Source organism: Melanaphis sacchari, unplaced genomic scaffold (assembly GCF_002803265.2).
Source record: "Melanaphis sacchari strain LSU unplaced genomic scaffold, SCAv2.0 Contig85_pilon_pilon, whole genome shotgun sequence".
NCBI classification, from domain to species: domain Eukaryota; kingdom Metazoa; phylum Arthropoda; class Insecta; order Hemiptera; family Aphididae; genus Melanaphis; species Melanaphis sacchari.
Window position 1 is genome coordinate 2,274,118 of NW_020271605.1, and position 20,162 is coordinate 2,294,279.

Here is a 20,162-nt window from a genome sequence, read left to right on the forward strand (position 1 = left end):
ACGATTACGGTGGCTACGACGACGAAAACCCCGCTCCGCAGTGGGATGACGTTTACTAGGCGAGCCGGACGACCGATACGCGGCTAATTTTGGAGGGTTTTGCAATAATATTTGTAAAAATTGTTTTTTTTTTTTTTTTCTAACACATACACACACACCTAAACACACACCTACACACACGCACACTCCCACACATACACACAAACACACATAAATACAAATAAACACACACTCGCACATACACACACACACACACCTACACACATACACACACACACACATACACACACACATTTATATTATATACCCATCCGTTGCCGTTGCCGTTTGTTACAATATACTTCGCGTGTCTCCTACTTTGTCTTCTAGTTCGTCTTTATCGTGTGGTGTCGGTGTCACTCACTTTTGAATCCGTTTAATATCACAGAAATCGATTGTCGAGTGCAAGTCGTCAACTGATTTTTTTCGAAAATTCTTTTCGCTTTTTTTTTCTTTTCGCCTTTTTTTTTTTTTTAAATTTTCTCCTCTAACATCATTTTTACAACACCCCTCGGAAACCATATCACACAATCGGACCGACCGCAAATGGAAAGCACCGAACCCGATCGACGATCCGGCTCGACAGTGGCGACTTTTCGTCACCACTGACACGCGCATCGCAGGTAACTAAACAACACATGTGACGATAATTTATTGCATAAAATATAATTTGTTTATGTGGCTAACGCGTGTACGATCATGTAACATTACTGCAGTTTTCACGGTGTCGTACGTATGTGCAAATTATAAAATTATCGCGAGGGGATATTGCCGTCTCAGTGCGTACCGTGATTACGGGACAGGTCGCGATGCGCGTCTTCGAATGAACAATCTCATTGACGGTTGCTGGGCGAGGGAATGGGGTGCTTGAAAACGGCATGAAAGTCGTGTATGCTGAGCAATAGTGGGACCGAGTGATACTTACCCGTGTCAGGCGCTCATGAATTTGTCGTCTCGTGGCCGGCGAGATTTAAGTTTGCGGACTTGAGGTCACGGGGTTCAGACACTACCGGCCTTGGGGACACCCATAGTACAAATCCGACGCTCGGGACTACATACCCCGGGTCAGCGGTCACTTTATTAACCTCTGAGCGATATAATTTATCATAAATTGTGCTCTATTCGGTGCACTTAGAGTTCGTTGACTGCACTGTTGTAATTTTAGTGTACTCTGTACAGCGTGTCGTGGTCTATTTGGACGCAATTATAGGTAATATATATTCAATAGTATGATTATATATACTCGAATACCGTTATATTATATGTTATGATAAGCTGTAGGTACCATATAGAATATTGCAAGTAAATGTAAATCGTATGCCACATGCACACGCGTGTGTGTATGTATAATATTTTACCCTTAAGATGAATCTTACACGAAAATAATTATAATATGTCTATTATAGCTTTTCTTCTTTTAAATAATTCGTTTGGTGACTTAATTTGTTCTGAGAGTTACGATATTTATGTACATTGTTTAATAATGTCATACTATTATGTAGTTGATATATTATATCATATTTATTGTAGGTATTTGAAAAACAATAATAATAATAAAGTTTTCTGAGAATTTTGTTTGAGTTTACGGTCAGCAATCGGTGTAAGGAGCAATTTGGAATATCTCTATAGTGAAAATTATTGTTTTGATCAAAAGTTAAAGTCTTTTTATTAGGTCAATGTTGGTCATTAATATTATTATTTAATGGTCGTAAGCATGCCTTAATTTGGGTGTTTTTTTTTATAACAGCTCGCACATTAATCTATTATTGAAACGTGATTAATTTTTCCACGTAAATTGTTCCAAGTATAATTTATTGTGTTGTAAAATAATCGAATTTTACAGTACCTACGTATAGGCTTTTTCGATGCTATTATTATCCAATCGGTTTTGTACACGTTGAATGTTATGCACCAGTGCATGCACTAAAATATTTAAAAATGTTATTTAAGAACTAAGTACCTAATTTGTTTTTTTGATAAATGATCGAATTTCAGTTATTATTACAACACAATGTCAAATAATAGTTAAACATGTTAAAAACTACAAATTGAATAATTACATTAAAATTAGAAACTTTACACACACACAAATAGAAGAATACTAATATTAAGGTACTAAATTATTTTTTTTCCGTTAAGATTATCTTAAATTATGTATTTTTTCCGAAGCAATTTTTATCATAATTCATAAATACATTGTTTAACCAATTATCACAGTGCATAATTCTGTCTAATTGTATAATTTAAATTACAAACTATAAGTAAATTAATCTTGCAATTGGAAAAATATACTTTTTAAGATTCTTTTTGTTTACAGTACTGGACACCGGTACATTTTAAAATTTAAATTTTGAGAATTTGCTCATGTTCGTTTCATGTAATAAATTACTAAGAATATAAAAATATTTAATTAATTATAATTGTTTAAGTATTTAATTAATTGTGTTATACATGTATTATATCGCTTTAAATATTTTGTAACCATAATAATATACTTGATCTTGTTTAATGTTTGACATAATATATAATACGTACAATAATATTTATTCCTAACGTATATACTCTCTGCATAAAAGTTGAATTTATTTTTCAACCATTATATTTGTCGAATTTATGTGATATAATGGAATTCAATGAGTCAAAATAATAATTGATTATCCAAGTGTATCGTTTTTGCTGTTTTTGACTAATACTAAAATAACACGTGTGTCGTTGAACAAAATATAATTTTACGACAACGTAAAATATTTTATCACGCACAACAATGGTCAGAGACTATAATATTGGTCAATTTAAATAATTATAATACCATATACAACCAGGAAAAAGAAATACCATGTTACTATATTACATTTTCACCTCATTAATGACGTCATTGTATTTTTTTGAACGAAGGCATGAATTTATATTATACAATAAGCTGTACGTCATGGAAGCGTAATTATTTACATTTAGCAAGTCATACCTTCTTGACCTATTATGAAAGTCTTAATACTAATTTTTTTTTTTTGTTTATGTATTTATATACATAAATAATTTTAAATTTAATGTTCTAAATGTGAGTAAACACGAACGGCAGGTAGTACAAAATATTTTTCAACCTTATACTTTAGGTATTTGCAAACATTGCGTTTTTTAGTCGACCAACGTTCGTTTACCTTTGTACCATTTCTCTGACAACCACTTTTTTCTAGAAAGAAAAATAATAATAATCAAGTTACAACCACATCAGTCCATATTATACGAACAATAACCTGGTTATAAAATTATATTCATAAAGCATATTTATTTATTTTTTTGCTTCTTAGTGTTGTAGTTAAAATTCATACGAATAGAATGATATACACCCACATATTCTCTCTGGAGGATATGAAGTTTATGATGTAACTACTAACAATATTTTATTGTTCACCACGTTTTGGCAATTATTAAGTTTGTGACGCTATCTACATTAAGTAATGGCCTCTTCAAAACCAACTAACCATCATGACGTGTCCTATTGTTATATATTCGTGTATACATGATACAAATTGTGTATCGTGTTCCTTATGAGAATAGATATTACCACATTTCACGAACTCTTAAAAAAAATTCATTGCATGTTTCTTTAACGAAAACGTGCACTATAATTTAACATTAAATAAAAATATTATAAATAAAGTTGTATCTACGAAGTTTAGTAGATATGATAACTTATTCGTTTACTGACGTATGTGGTTGAGAACTTTGAGGTAGATGGGTATTTAATGTGTATGATCTTATTAAATATTTTTCAATCATACATCATAAGCATCCTCGTATTTTTCATGAATTTTAACGTAAAATCACACCTATTTTTGAGTATTTTTCATTTATTTGTAGAGATTAATGATTATATTATGATAATATATATCTACTGTATCAATTATATTTTCATCGAATAACAATATTTAAAGCATATTTTATCATAGAATTAACTTATGTTATTTCAATACAGTAAAAAAAAAAAAAAAAAGTAACAATTAAATAAATTATTGAATAATTATAAATATCATTATAAATTTCAATAAAGTAAGAAGATGTGAATTATTTTAAATATAATTTGATATAATAATTTTCCATATAATCAATTGTTGGGAACTACATAAATTTAAATAAAATAGTCTTATAAATAATAATTTTTGACAAAGTTGTAATTTTAACTAAATACTAATTGTTTCATTTTCAATTGCTTAAAATTACGTTAAATTGTTGAAAATACAATAAAATAATATGCAATATTATAATTTCACCTTGCTCTATATTTTTCATCAACGCTGTAATTTTATGTACCTACTTAAACTAACCAATGTAATAGGGTAGATTAAATTGATAATATCATACGTTTTATTAGATGTGACTTGTAAATTGTGATATACACGAAATACCTGTTATGTAGCTAAATTGCCTTTACAAAACGCCGTGTGATCATGATAATATTATTGAAAGATGTAAATTACAACACGATCTAAATTACAATATGTGCATGTATTAAGATAAGATGCCGAGAAAACGAATCAGTTGGTAGCAATGTCTCAAGCAGATGTTTTTTATAAACGTAGGTAAACTATTACAAAATTACATTGTATTATTTACTTTTCAAAAACAGTCAATCATTACTTATAAAAATGCAAAAAAAAAATTAGTTATTAAAATTTTTTTTTTAAATTAATATTTAAATTATTAATTCATGTACTAATAGTTTATTTATAAGTAATCTTAAATAATCCACCGTACAAAATTTTACCAAAAGACATAAAATTAAAAATTTATTTTCTCTTAGTGAGAATCTTATAATTTAAAATATTCATTTTCAAATTCGCTCAGAATATTAACTTGTTCCTGAAAAATTAGTTTAAAATATTTTAAATTTAGGATTTATAGGTTAATTGATTGATATGTTCGAACAATGATGATAATAGCAAATTATACATTAATGAATAAGTATTTTTTCCGTCTACTTGTAAGTAACTTTGTTATTAGTTTGTTTTTCGGTAAATAATTTTCCAAACCATATTATTTCGTAAAATGAGATAGCATTTATTCCGTGTGTAAACATGAGACAGCATAGCACAACGGTATTTGATGTTAGGTAGTACTCTTTTATAGTATTTTTTGACTCGATCTACTGGACTTATATTTCACATGTGAACACGAGACTTAATATATTATAGAATAATTGAAAATAATGTACTTGAACGTTATTTTATTTATTTAATTTTTGATAAAAGTTATATAATGTAAGAAATTGTTTCACCGCCTTATCCTCTCAAATAGATAACAACCACCGTGCTGCGAAGTAAAACTAATAACAAAACATGTAAAAGAAAAAAAAGGTTTAAAAGATTGTTAAAGATAATATTTAAATTCTGAAATATATCTATTCAAAAAATTAAAAAACCAACTGCGGCCTATATAAAAGAAGGTGGCCAAAAATCACACGAATCTTCTAAAATCAAATTAGTAAATCGGGTAGTTAATTACTACGAAAACTACACTGTTGTAGAAAATCATCGCGTTAACAACCTAATTATAGATATAGTTGTAAATATTGTCAATCTATTTCACTGTTATAAACAAAATTTATACTTTGAAAAACGTTTTCTTTAAATAATTGCGTAGAAGAAATTAAAATTTAAAACACTTGTCTACATTATATAAGTACAACATAATGGATATCATGTATCAATAATTGTATAGTTTATAATTATAATAATTACTTGAACTGTAAGTTGTTCATTACATATTCCTTAAGTAAACCTGCGGCATTGTATCAGCAGTATTATTGGCAGATATTGGCCAATCAGTATTGTTTTTTAATATTTGCGAGTACGAAATAATTAAGCAATACTGTTGTAATTTACTTTATATTATTATTAAATAAAAGTATTAATTTCAACAATCATTAACGCGATATTCATCGTTTAAAATACATTAGAGCTATATTAAACTACGATTATATTTAAGTTTTAATCAATAATAGGAAATTTTAACACATTAAAAATAAATTAATAATAAATTGTGGCAAATGAGGAGTCAATTAGTCGTAAAAATGTATTTGATGTTCAATTATAATACGAATATGAAAACATTTGTAGTACAATATTAAATTATTATGCATAGGTATGTCTTAACAGAAATTAAATTCAAAGGTTATTATGCCTTAAAAAACTAATAGGTATGTGTAAAACGTACATAGTAAAAATATTTAAAAATAGCAAAGTACATAGTAAATCAATACTTCCATGTCTTACATAATAATAGTATTATTTTATATAAATTATTTAAGTTATTATTGAACACAAAAAGCTTGGAAGGAAATTTTCATATGACAATAACATACACAATACTATCACGTATAGAATAATAAAATATATAAAAACGTAACCGAAATTTTTGAAAGGGATGACGAACTTACTATACAACTATCATAAAACTTGACCGAATAGTATATGTACGAGTAGTAACATGCTTATATACTTTCTTATATATATATATATATATCAAATTAAATACATTTTTATTACACGTTATATCTTATTTATTTTTTTACATAATATATTTTTTTTTCATTCACAATATATTATAATTATAATCGAATCTGGGATGCATGGCGTCGATATAATAGCTGGAAATTGGTTAGTTTTATTTTTTATGCAATCGGAAAGCGTGAACGCACAACTGACGCCGGACTGATTAATATTGGTACTATTATTCTTATGACAGTGTTAGATGATAATAAACTTGTTAGTGTGTACGTTATCCTTTGAAGTTGTTACACCTACAATGTAACTTTGTTGTTACCATACACTCACTCACACAGTGGAAATGTGTCCACTAAGCATGAGGAATTCCCATCGGACATACCGTGCGTGTGACCGAAGATATATATTATATTCGTGTTTGTTTGTGGCTTTTTGTGGTAGTCCCCAAAGGAATTAAATTCACTGTCATATACATTTAAAAGCACACTCGGACCATCACACAAATATATATTTCAATTCTAATATTGTTCATTAATACCGATTAAAGGTAGTCCAATAATTTTACGTTGAAAAAATAAAATGTATTAAACAAAATATAATCTTATCCACCATGTACCTTAAACACACAATTGCCTATTCCCTTTCATTATATTCCACGTCAACACCCGCTTTTCAATATGCACTATGGATCACACTACTTGCGCTTATTCATTTTCGATGTGTGTATAAGTTAATTCGGAGAGACGGTTGATATTGGTAATTTTGACTTTTTGTTTATACTCATTTCCATTTAGTAATATGGTATATTATTTTTAATACCGTTTTTCGGTTGATCTTGCAAAGGTACGTACAGTTTTGTTGAACGTCAAACGTCTACCAAGCAAAACAATAAAAATATTTATATTTTTCATGGGCTGTACTTTCAAAATTATTCACAAAACCATTTTCAAAAAATAATTTTAATTATTTTGTTACGATTAAAAATATTATAAACGGGTTTATTTGAAATATTAAGCTTAAATTTAAACACACAATGATATTTTCTAATACAGTGTTTTAACAAACATTTATTCAACCTGCATGTATTACTAATAGTAAAATAATTTACTTTATTAGCAGTATTAGTGTAATATCATAAAAATAAATATACATATTAATATAAATTGACAGACCACCTTCACTTAAATTAGGTTTTCGTGTAAAATGATTTATTATTGAATTAAAATTTAATACATACATTATAGTGGCTTACGTTCTCAATAAAGTGGTATATTAGACACCTAGAGTATAGCAGAGCTGTTACCTAAAAAGGGCGGATGACACAGGGGTTTGTTGACTCATGAAAAACGAATATTATTTTTTTGTTTGTATAGGATTGCCATTGGTTACATAAAATAAAATAGTTATTATAATTTTATATAATTTTAGACCTGTATTTTATATTTAGTTTAAAGCATCTAAATTACCATATTAAAAATATGTGTTTACATTTAATCGATTTTAAGACGTAGTAAATCTGCTGGTGTTATTTAATTTTTCACAGGCAACGTCATGCAGGATCAACTAGTACAACATGATATAACATAATATAGGTAAATTATTATACTTAACGATATTCTCAAAAAAACAGGTGGTGGCGTTTTGTCGCGCCGGGGATGAAGAAACTTGTTTCACCGGAATCCCGTCATACAATAAGTACTATACTTTTACACACTTGTGGATAGTGATGGAAAAATGGTTCGATCGAAAATCATCGTAAATCTATTGATGTTGAGACGAACATGGAGAAAGATAACCCTCAAATAATACTTTTATAACTCGCTCGCCATAAATATACCGTAGGTTTGGTTAGTTCTCAACTAAGCAGTTAACTTGTTAACGTTTGGAAAATTGCAAGCTTATACAATTTCACTATGGAATTTTCGGGCGAATGAGTTCTGAAAGTTGTTGTCGAAACATATATCGGTGAAACTCGATGAGGATCTAAACTTGCACATTTCAATTGCGATAAATATGATTGAAGTGACTGCCGACCATGTTGTTTACGGTATGTACTCATGAAAAACAAGTATCCGTGATATTTTCCATTAGTCGGTCTTAATCGACGGCCATTGCAGTCGTTTTTTCCTCAGATAATTTGGCCGTTTAATTATTGATCATACCGTTTATCGGTGTTTTATTCTGCTATGCAGGATAATGAAATCCTCAAAATTTTACTTTAGACCAAACAGTTTTTGTGTCATCATAATATGTGAGTGGTGGGTGCATATTGCACAAGGGAATTCACTATTTTTTAATTTGTATGTATATTTTAAGGACATATTTAAAGTTATATCGATGTGTATAATATTTAAAGAGAGTCAAACATACAAGATGCAAACTTCTATTTTTCAAATGAAAACTAACATTTTTTATGGTAAACTGTTGTTATATGTTTTTTTTAAATATTGATGATGCATCTGAGTATTTTTTATAATATTAAAAAGTACAAAAAACCAGAATAAAAGTCATTAAAAATAGTTAAAAAAAAAAAAACATAAAATATATGTTATATTGGGTACAGTGATTATTGACTCGTACATTATTTACACATTATTAAATATAATTAATAACTATTAAAGCTAATACATCTTCCTAACTCATTTCCATCTGCATACGAATTTAAATGAATTAAAAATTATTAAGTTATTAGTTTGAATTTCTAATTAGATATACAATGAAATTTGTCTAATGCGGAATAACATGGGGCCAATTAATAATTCTGCTTTAAGCAGCTTTCCGCTTTATTGAATAAAACGGAAAAATTCCAGATTACAAATTCGTATCAGTTTTTTACACTAAATAATTAGTTTACGACATTTATAATTTTTATTTTTTGAGTTAGAGACTAATTATAAACTTAGTTTATTACTTTACTTCATATAACTTATTTTAGATTAATTATAGACTTATTTTCTTACATATTACATAAGTATGAAGGTTGGGAATTAAATTTAACATTTATCTTTTCTAAAAATCATGTAGAGTTTTTGTTTTTTCACTGTTGTTGCTATTTTTCCAATATCATAATTTTTTGAATGGACATCATTTAGTATGTACAAGAAAACTGTTCAGTGTAAGACTGCAATTGGTGCATAATTGTTCCACAGCTATACATTATACATACGAGATAAATTTGTATCGTTAATACAATAACCAAAAAATACAAATTACCTAACTAATACATGGTGTAGGGCAATTTTATATTAATTATCGTTTTATGACATATTTATATCAACGTAACATGACGCATGAAATATTTTCGGCTTAAGAAAAGTTTTTACTTCATTGGACTTACAAAATCGTTCCGCTTCCGTGTTAGGAAGATTCCGTTTTATTGAGGTTCAATGTCTATATAACACTATAGAGACATACCGGGACCATAGAAAAATTTCGTATTGGATAGTTTTCCATTTTATTCAGGGTCCGCATTACATAGTTTTCACCATATAAGAATTTTTTTAAATGGTAGATAAGTATTAAGTAGTACTTAGTTCTAGTAGCAATCAATAATAAAATAAATAGAATTGATTACGAAAAACGATTCTGAGTGGAGACGGTCATCAGCCTATGCCCTATATTATTAAATATAATATTTCGTAATAGTTTTTTGATATGGCTATTAAAGTCCTATATTTTACTTAAATTAGATTTATAACATTTTTTTCTAAAAATATTGCATTCATTATATTATTACTATTTAATAATTATTATAATAATTTGTATTTATACCACATTAGTCGACTAATTTAGCTCAAAATTTAATGACATCTATCTGTGTAAATACCGCAAAATAATAAAAATAGATTCATAGTATAAATAAATAATTATATCTTAAAAAAAACCAAGAATATCATAGTGTATTGTAAAATTCATAATAATATAATAAACGTAAAAGTTTTAAGTCCCCGTGAATGTTTTTAAATTATAATAAAGTAATTAACATTTTTATTTATTTTTAAATAAGTAATTTCGTCTAAATTTTAACTTTAAATGTCTATTAGAATAATAATCGTCTTTTTATATTTATTAGATTTTATTATTTTAGTATGAACATTTTGTGAGGAATCGTGTATTAAAGTTTGAAAATTCAGATATAAAAAAAAAAAAAAGTTCTTATGTATTTCTTATTACAAAACAGTTATCATTTTTTTTGCAATTTTGACAAATTTTATCAAAATTTTAAGTTTAAATAAATATTTTTTTTCTTTATTTGAAATAAACAATCTATACCTAATAGGCGCAATAAGTGTGATAAAAGGTAAAAAATGTATAAATACATTATACATTAATATATCTAAAAAATAGAGAACCAACATAAATATATATATATATATATTCACATGACACGCACATGCTATGAGAAGTCATCCACTAATGATACTAAAATATAAATACATATTAAAAAAAAAAATTGGATTCTTTTTTAATATTTTTATACAGGCATAAAACAACTTATGTAGGATCTTGTATTAAATTTTCAAGAATTTCGACCAAGAAAATAATTATTTATCAAAATTTATAAAAAAAATTTTTAAAGTATTACAAATTTGTTATCCCTATAAATAGCTAAAAAAGTATTCAAATATTTTGAAAATTTTATCACATAATTAAAATATTAATATAAAAATTTAGTGAAAATTTCAAGTATCAACAGTTATTCATTTTCGAGTTACACCAAAACAACAAATTTCATTTTGTTAAAAATGGGCATTCGTAAAACGAATCTTAATAACGTTTAGCACAAAGAAACTTTTACGACAGTTTCTTGTTGATTATACGCAAGGCAATGGTTTAAGGTAGGATGCACAAATTCACTAAATTATTCATACACCTTTACGTCCGTTATTTTGAAATTAAAAAATATTGTATTGATTTTTTAAAATACCAAAGAGCTTAGAAAATCTGAATAAATTCAATCAAAATAATCATGTTAATTACATTTAAAACGAACTAATTAAGGTTTATCTTAATTCAAATAGTTCCTACCTGATCACTAAAATCAATGGTCAGCAAAATTGGTTATTGTTTTTATTTTATTTTAATTTAATATATATATATATATATTTATATTGAAATAATTGAATATTAATATTAATAAACTTTTTAATATATTACAATTAGTTATTTTAAACTTATAATGGTTTCCAGTTAACTAGTTTAAGATTATATATTTTTGAAATAAAACTATGTTTTTTTTTAACGATTTTTAATTTGTAAACATAATCTTTTACTCTGATTTTAATTAGAACTATTTATTTTTCATGAATTATTATTATATTCCATATTAATAAAAATATACTCCTATACTTAAAGTTATATTCTATTTTTCTATTTTACATAATTTTAGAATTATTGTTAGAATAACTTTCAAGACATTACTATATACTATATAGTAAATTTAACACTTTTTATAATAATATTTACCATGGCCATTAACACATATTTTCCATTAATTGATCTATAATAAACTATAAGACATATACTCTATGTATAGTAAAATTGAAATTAATTTATATAAATATTACATCATACCTGATGTTAATTAAATTCAAGAGATGAAGTTATGTAACTCAGAAGTATTGTTAAATTTCAATAAATTGATTACATGATAATAACAACATAAATTTATTTTTCTTACGCAATTATTCAATAATTAGACTTGCGTATTACTATTACAATAAAAATAGTATTTATTTATAATTTGAAATTCCAATATCACATTGATGAATATTATTTATTTTGTGAATACATTTACATTTCATAACAATGACTAAATACTATTGTTGATCAATATTGTTTTATGATATGAGTATTAAATACGAAAAGACAATACAATTATTTATACAAGTGTTTACGATTCATTCGATAGTGTTTTCTGACAAGATATGATTCTGTAAAATGGAAGGTGTGAAAATCGATGTAATTCTATATTTAAGAGTTTGAAAAATATCACTAGTTATGTGTTTGTGTAGCACAAACATACTTTGGTAACTGCTATAGCCTATGAGAAGGGTAAGAAGGGAGTGCTGTCAACGTGTAATCGACGCTGATACGAATATAACGTATTGTCTGCATGTATCGTATTTTCTGACCGATTATCTTTTTTTTCACAATAGATGGTGGTGATAGCTTTTGATTGGTATTGACATAATTTAAAACACCACATATTCTAAATTCTAAAAAACTACCGCATTTTGAAACACGATAACGCAATAAATAACTTTTTTGTATACAAAAAAATAAACAACTTGAACTAGGTAACTATTACATAAAAGCTAATTAATAGTTGTCTTCAATCGTCAATGTTGCATCTGACTAAAAAAGAATGGTATTTTTTCATAAAAAACTGTATTTGATTGTTCTAAATGTAAAATGAATATAACATGATAAACATTTAGGCCAGGTATACTTAGGCAAAATAATACGATTGCAGAATATATTGTAAAATAGTTTGAAAAAATTGCTACAAACATTCAATGTTCAGAATTATTTAGCTTTACACTTCAAATAAGTTATTATCTTAAATATTATTAAAAATAGCTATACAATTAATAAATCTTATAAATTTGAATTCAAAATTGAATGTCATTTATATATGTTCAAATTAAAAAAAAAAAAAAAAAAAAAAATGATATATTATAGATTTTTTGTTTGTCATTATTAAATGTATTATTATAACTTAAAATTTTTGATATTGTTTTTGTTATAAAACTTTTATTGTATGGTAATGTTCAACAGCCTTTTAAGTAGTAATTATAAAATATTATCTTCCATTTTATACTAATATTAAAACGCTTAAAAGTATAATGAAGACAACGTTTTATAGTTTCCATTAATCGCCTCTGAATAAATTCCTTTATTGAATCGACGAGTATCTTACTTCGATCATCAACATATAAAAGATTGAAATAAAATAACATAATTATATACTTGATTACTTATCAATCTTTGTTAAAGTAATATTAAAGTTAATAATTTTTGATAAAAATTAAACATTATTTTAGTTTTTATTGCTTATAACATATTACATAATTGCCAAGTTGAATGCTGTGTATTATATTTTAAATACTTTTAGCTAGGATATTGGATGAATTTCAATAATTGATTTCTATAATTTAAAGATATGATATGGTGTGTTTAAAGTGATTACAGTGAATACACCTACTAAATATTTATTTACAAAATAATTAATAAACATCCTACTCCAATAGTCCATAATTTGGAAAAGAAACTATATAATCGCTTGTTGTATCATAATAAACTATTAAAAAATCTTAATTCAATAAATAACTAAAGCAATTATTCTGAAAGTAGTCTGTTAGCATACAATTATTTCAATACTTTATTATATATTTGTTGTTTAAATTTCTTTTAATTTTTATTTTCAATCAGAAATAATATATATATTTGTTTAATGTTAAAAACTTTTGAAGTCCCTGTGAGAAATATCATTTATTTATTTTTTTTTTTTATTAGTAATAAAACCTTTTAAATAAATTTAAATCTCGTAAAAAATTAACTTAAAATTTCTATAAACAGAAATGTGTGTATTATATTTATTTCCAATAATTTTTACATTTCTATAAGAAGAACTTATGAGAAAGCTTAAAATAAATTTTCAAAATTTTTGACTAAGCATAAAAAAAATACCAGAATATTTTGAAACCATATAATTTTAGAATTGTTCAATTGATATAAATATTTTATGAAAATATTAAGTACCTATTAATAGTTATCTGTTTTTGAATTACAATGAAACAATTATCAAAAATTATTGTGTGTCATAGTTTTTTTTGAAACTATTTTTTTAATTTTGCTTAATTTTAAGAATAATACAGTTTATAATAAATTTTTCATTTTTACCTCAAAAAATGTGAAATATACTTAATTTCCTATCAAAAAGGACAAAATTCTAACCCCAATGCTCAAAATTAAAAATTTAACATAATTTTTGTTTTAAATTATTAAAAGTGTCATCATCGATTTCACTTAATTAATTAAAACATTTTATGGTTTAACTTAATACAATGTATTTTCCATACATAAATTATATTATATTTAATTAGCTTTAATTATTTTATTAGTTTTGAGTTTTTGACAAATGGAGGTTCAATAACTATAAAGGTAGCTAACCTATAACATTAATTTATTAGAGTATCACAATTCATTAAAAAAATAATAATAATTAAGGCATTAGTATATAAATATATACTATCACACATATTTATATGACACGCAAGTTTGATTACGAGGAAACGCCCAAATAAAAACACAGTATAACTGGCATATACACATTTCGTTAATTGTAATTTGTACGTACTATCCATTATACTAAAGAGTATTATTGAAAATGAAACAAAGTATATAATTGATATAAAATAAATAATTATACGTATTTAATTTTAAGTTAGAAATTATTTAAAAATTTTTATATTTTATTCACTATTGCTTAGTATACCTATTTCTATGAAATTATTAAGTATATATAATATAATAGTATATCTTAATGATTTATTCATATTTGATGACACATTTACAAGAAAAAAAAAAAATTGATCTACAATTTTTATATTTTATTAAAACAATATCTATCCATTATCAAAATAATGATATACATAATATACTTGTAAATACCATTCATTTATAAGTTGTATATATAAGATTTATCATACTCATAATTATGTACATTAATATAAAATTTAAAACCAATATTTTAGTGTATTAGTATATTATACTGTATAGAATACTTTAAACAACAAAACTGGGTAATATGTAAATACGCCAAAAATCTTAGCTGAAGTTTGCTAATATATAAATGAAATTAGAATTATAATGTTTCGATGATACTTTTAGTAAATATAATAACAAAATTGTGTGTGATGGAGTCATGGAGATCATGATAAATTATCCAAGTAAAATCATATACTATAAATGTATAGTGGAAATATCTCCCCATTTCAGCTCCGTGAACATTAATATTTAAATTGCTCAAATATGTTTTTTAGTGAAACTATTAATTAATTTCAAATAAAGAACCAACTTATGTATACGTGTAGGTACCATAAGTAATTTAAAAATGTATATTCAATTTACAATAGCTCGAGTAATATTTTAATCGTGATGAATTTAATGCTGCTTTTGAATTAAAAGTTCAAACTCAATTGTAATTTAATTTCTTAATTTTAAATTAATATCTTAATTGTAATAATGTTTTATCACTATTCAGCAATCGAAAAATATAGAATATTTTCTTTTAGTGAAATCTATTTAGGATTTTATTATTATGCCTGTTTTATATAAATTATATTATTTTAATTATTTTAAAATACTGTTTGACGAAATAAAATAAATTATGCTGTTTAAAATTTAAGTAAATAATTTAGGAAAATATTTTTTGTAAGACTCTAAAGTATTAATATATATTATACAAAATGGCAAATTGTGTATATCAAAGAAAAAATTACTAAGTACGCATATGATTCTTATGTAATCATCGCTATATTATATTTGTAACATATAATTTTGATGTTGGATAAATTACGTAAATAAAAAACTATTTTTATACGTATAAATATATAATCTAGGACTTTAAAAATATTATACATTTTTTTCAACTTCCTGAATACAGATTACAGTAAGATACGAACTCTAATTTCTATTAATTTAAAATTAACAATAACTCATAACGAGTGATAGATATTTATTAATCACTTAATATTATTAAAGTAATACAATGTACTGACTATGATGTGAGGATAATATATTATGAATATTATCTACGCATAATAGTATTGTTTCATAAAAAATATTGAAATATAAATTTAAATAATACAATTTCAGTAGAATATCCACAACTATAATATTTTGTTTTGTATTATAAATAAGAGACTATTATTATTATTATTATTATAGTTGTTTATATTGTAATGCTGAAATCATTATTAAAACAAAAATAAAATTTAAACAAATAATAAAATAGTCACATAAAAAAACCATTTACAATACTCACATAAAGATACAATATCGATATGAACTCAGATTGTTACATTTTTAAAGAATTTTCAAATAAATTATTATTATTTTGAATATCCATAAGGTTTAAATATAAACTTTTGAACATTTTCCTGAACATTATCTCTAGGCAACATAAATATATACAACTGAATTTACATAATACTTTTTTTTTTTTTTACAGCATTGTTTTATCAACGTGTAATATAAATAGACATTTTTTGTGCATATCTCTTACAAGTTGAACATTTTTTTTTTTTTGATTATAATATCAAGTTCATATATTATATTTATTATTTCAATTTAAAAAAAAACCCCGTTCGTCTGATTAAAAACTACTAAAATAAATTTAGCGTTTTTCATGTCCGGAAACGTGCACGTATACAGGAAACTATCAATTTTGATTGTTTATCGTACTAAACTTGGCTTACCTACTTATCTTAGGACTGTAAATGTTTTATTCCGCCATAACTATGTTTTCAATTTATTATATAAATTCACTTAAATATCTACACTCACGATCACCACATTGTATATAACGTCAATCTACATGGAAATTATAATACAAGTGATATGGATACATAAGATATTTTTATTTAAATTAATTATGGTTTATTTTTTTACAATAATATATAATAATATCATCCTGTTATATTTGCCTTACATTTTTAATTTAGTCTCTCGGTTATGATGGAGTGAAGATAAAATCTGTTCCTAGGCAAATCGTGTAAAAAAATTAAATTATTTTTTATTTAAGTAATTTTTTCGACATAGTATTTTCGTTAGGGAATTCAATTTAATTTAATTTAATCAGAGTTTTATCATTTTAAATTTCCTATAAGATAGATAACTTAATTACAAACTTGTAATATATGTGTTTTTTCAATTATAATAGGTAATAATGTTATGATCATAAGAGTTTTAATGCAATAAGTTGGGTTATAACTAATAAGTAGATACTTATATATTATTTAAAAATTTTCAAAAAAAATATTGAAGAATATCAATAAAATATTTCAATTAAAATATTCTATTCTGATAACTTAACCCATATTATCTCTAATAAGATAAATAGGCTTAATTTGGCGAAGAACTCTATTTAATTTTTTAATCAAAACTATTCAATTTGTTGATATCAAAGATAAAAATTAAATTGTATTGTTTTTCGTCAACTATAAATATAGAAAATAAAAATAAATAATTTTTTTGTTGCTACCTTTAACTATTTAAAGACTAGTGAACATTTAAAATTCTGTACACTATTTCGAACGCAGTAGTACACAGACTCGCCCGTTGATGTTTATGACTCTCAAAAATATTGATCTGCTCGGGTTGGCCCCTGCGAATTTGGCCGCCGAGTAGCTCATGTTATAGATTTATTCATATGCATACAGAGTACCATAGTTTAAAAAAATCTAAATTGTTTATAAATTGAAATTTCAGCTAGTTAAAGGATATAATATATTTTGACGGTTTTTCACGGGATATTATTTTCCATGATATGAGATTTACAACATGATTCATTTGTAAGTCCACTCCATCTTCTGATTTATACTTAAACTATACAAACATACAATTATAGTCATATAGTAGACACAGTATAAATAAAACAAAAAAATGATGATTATACATATATATATTTATATAATTGTAAAACAAACATATACATATTATATTATTAATATTATTTTATTATTTCCAACTTATTTGGGAGAATTCAAATTCAAATTATCATACAAATCTTCAACTACTATTGTAATAATTATTTGGTAGATATTTGGTTGTAAATTTCATTTCTAATGCATGAAGACCAGCATTGAAAATTATTAAGCATAGCCTTTAAAAAGGCTTGAACAATTTTAAATTGAATTAAATAAACTGAAAGTAAATATACTTAATTTTTTTTTACATTACATATAATATAAATTGTTAAGACTTTGTTATTCAAAAATATTTACCAATAATTTTACTAATATTTATTTTTTTCAAAATAAAAATTAACAATGTCAGAAATAATATCGGTTCGTACTGTGTTAAATTATTAACGGAATTAAATGAACACCTACTCTCGAACACTATATTTTAAACTGTTTGGTAAACATTGAACGATTATCATAGTACAAAATGTCATTAATGATTTATAGCCTATGGCGCGTAATATAAGCCCCGATAAGTATTCCTATTTTACGTATTTTAATCTTTATACTCGTAATAATTATTGTGCCAGTTGCAACTTGCAACAATGCTACAGTGTATTCGAAGAAAATTTAAATATAAAGAATAAAAACAATTTCCCTCATCGAGATTTTCTCAAGGTGTCTTAGTTATCATAATTTTGTATGCTGTAGCTAATCATCAGTTATCAGGTACGTAAAAAATAAATCCTGGTATATCGTTTCGACTAACCGGTCCAACGGAATTTCACTAAGATAAGTGAACAGAGTTTTGTCGAAAAACAAGTAAAATGCCTTTATAGACGTAAGGAAAATCCATTTAAAATCGTCGTGACCAAAATCGAACGATGATGTAATTTTAATGAAAGGTTGCTATAAGGCCAATTTGTAAAAATCTACGTTATTGTGACTCGCGCGTGTGAAAATGTCATCTAATCGTCGGCGGCGGCACTCGGCGGTGGTCGGGTTGTTGAACTGAATTCGTGTCGGCTACTTGCATGTCTGACAAAAGCAACGCGTTCGCCCCCCCCCCCCTCGGGGAGGGTTACAAAAAAGACGATTTTATTATTAACACTATATTGCGTGTAATATTGTTACCTACGCTTTTGCGTACTATACCTATTGGCGCTGCACCGTTGTTTGGCAGTGGTATATTATTGTATAGGTGCTACAACACTCCCGCGCGTCGTCAGCGTTTCGGGCTTAAACAATATTTTTTGTATCCCCTATATCCGCGTGCACCGCGGGTCAGCCTATTGTTTTCATAGCACGAACACGTCGGCACACACTACTTAAGACATTACGTCTTAATTTCGGCGCCGTATAATATTATTATTATTAAACTCGCGATAAGATATCAGTGTCCGTCGCAGCTTCGGCGGCGCAACGTTACACTCGGCAAGATACGTCGCGAATAAAGCTGTACGTTGTTACAGGATACCGGTACGAGTGCGCCGCCTTGGAACCCGGTGACGTCTAATTCAACGTAAAATTATCAAAATGCACTCACACACACACACACACACACACACACACACATTTACATCCCATTTAAAACTCTTATATTGACCTGACGTTTTATGGTAGTAGTGGTATGGGCCAGGCGCCTCGACGCCGCCGTATCGATCACGACTACACACACAAACGAACACACACACACAAACGAATACATACACACAGACACACATATATTTATATATATATATATATATACAAACGAATACACACATACACATTCACAAACGAACACATATACACATGTACATGTTTATACACACACACACGCGCGCGCACGCGCTTATACACTCGCGTGGCAAGGGCGTCGTCCGGGCTTGTTTCCCTGCGTGCCGCCCCCCCGCCGCCCCCTCACACGCCGATCGTAACGGTGTACCCT

At 26.1% G+C, this 20,162-nt stretch overlaps 1 protein-coding gene across 4 annotated transcripts in view; it reads left to right on the forward strand.

Annotated features, from left to right (window-relative positions):
• The first annotated feature begins 231 nt into the window (after window positions 1-231).
• Window positions 232-20,162, forward strand: part of LOC112602295 (sodium channel protein para-like) — a 59,680-nt gene continuing 39,749 nt past the window's right edge. For all 4 annotated transcript variants that reach the window (XM_025350295.1, XM_025350296.1, XM_025350297.1 and 1 more), the window contains exon 1: window positions 232-662. The gene's annotated coding sequence lies outside the window, so the exon portion shown is untranslated. The remainder of the gene's footprint in view (window positions 663-20,162) is intronic.